General features: G+C 51.1%; 1 pseudogene; it reads left to right on the plus strand.

Annotated features, from left to right (window-relative positions):
* The window catches only part of LOC121361885, a 6,262-nt pseudogene extending 5,395 nt beyond the window's left edge, over positions 1-867 (plus strand).
* The last annotated feature ends 219 nt before the right edge of the window (positions 868-1,086 follow it).

Below are 1,086 nucleotides of genomic sequence, written 5' to 3' on the forward strand. Positions count from 1 at the left end.
TGTGGCCTTATGGTTAAGGCCCGGCGCCCTGGTTCAGAACACAGCACGGCAGCCCAAATCCCCAAGGCTGCTCGGGCTAAGAACTCGCAGACACCAGCATGGCAGACGGTTCAAAAGCCTTTTATTGGTTTTCTCATCTATAGATATACCCTTGGTTCTACCTCTACTTTCTGGGGTCTAACTTTTACCTTTTATGATTAGTAAGGAAACTGGGAGACGTCAGTGTTAGGAGAGGTTACATTCTTTGGCCTCTTTTCCTGTGGCTATCTCTTATCTCTCTAAGTCAGGGGAGAGAGGGGCCCTATCGGTTTCCGTGACAGCCCGAGATCTTCCGAACGCCTGTCCCTATTCTCTCTGCCACATCTCCCGCCCCTTCTCCCACAAATGGATGAGGTAGTGTCTATATGCTGATATGAGGTATTTAAGGTTGTCGCTTGACAAGGAAAGGGGATTTAGGATTCCTGAGTTGGCTTTTCTGCCTGGCAAGTTTTTCTCGGGTGCTTGCATTCGGCAGGTTCCCTGTAGAATTCCCTGTTGAATTCCCTGTTGAATTCACAGCATCGGATATCTGCCTAAGAACAGGATGTTGGTTCGTTCCAAGCGGGTCCGGACGAATGAGACCAGCCTGTTCAACAGGCACGGTCCGAAGGTGACGGCTAGAAGCAGGATTGCCAACGGACCTACTAGGGAGGAAATTAGAGTGGTTAGCCATGGTGATTGATTGAACCAGGATTCGAACCAGCTTTGTTGGTCCTCTCTGTCTCTCTGTCTCTGAGCCAGTCTGCTTCGGAGTTCTGCCATGGAGTCTCTGACGACTCCTGTGTGGTCCGCGTAGAAACAGCATTCCTCCTTCAAGGCGGCGCATAGGCCTCCTTGTTGCATGAGCAGGAGGTCTAGTCCTCGCCTGTTCTGCAGGACCACCTCTGAAAGTGAGGAAACTGATTTCTCTAGAAAGGATATGGACTTTTCTATTCTCTGCAGATCCTCGTCGATGGTCCTCTGCAGCTGGGTCAAACCTTGGTGTTGGGTTGCCAAGGCTGTGACTCCCGTTGCTGTTCCTGCTGCTCCTAGGCCGAGCAGCATTGC

This window comes from Pyrgilauda ruficollis, unplaced genomic scaffold (genome assembly GCF_017590135.1).
Source record: "Pyrgilauda ruficollis isolate IOZ18807 unplaced genomic scaffold, ASM1759013v1 scaffold595, whole genome shotgun sequence".
Taxonomy (NCBI): domain Eukaryota; kingdom Metazoa; phylum Chordata; class Aves; order Passeriformes; family Passeridae; genus Pyrgilauda; species Pyrgilauda ruficollis.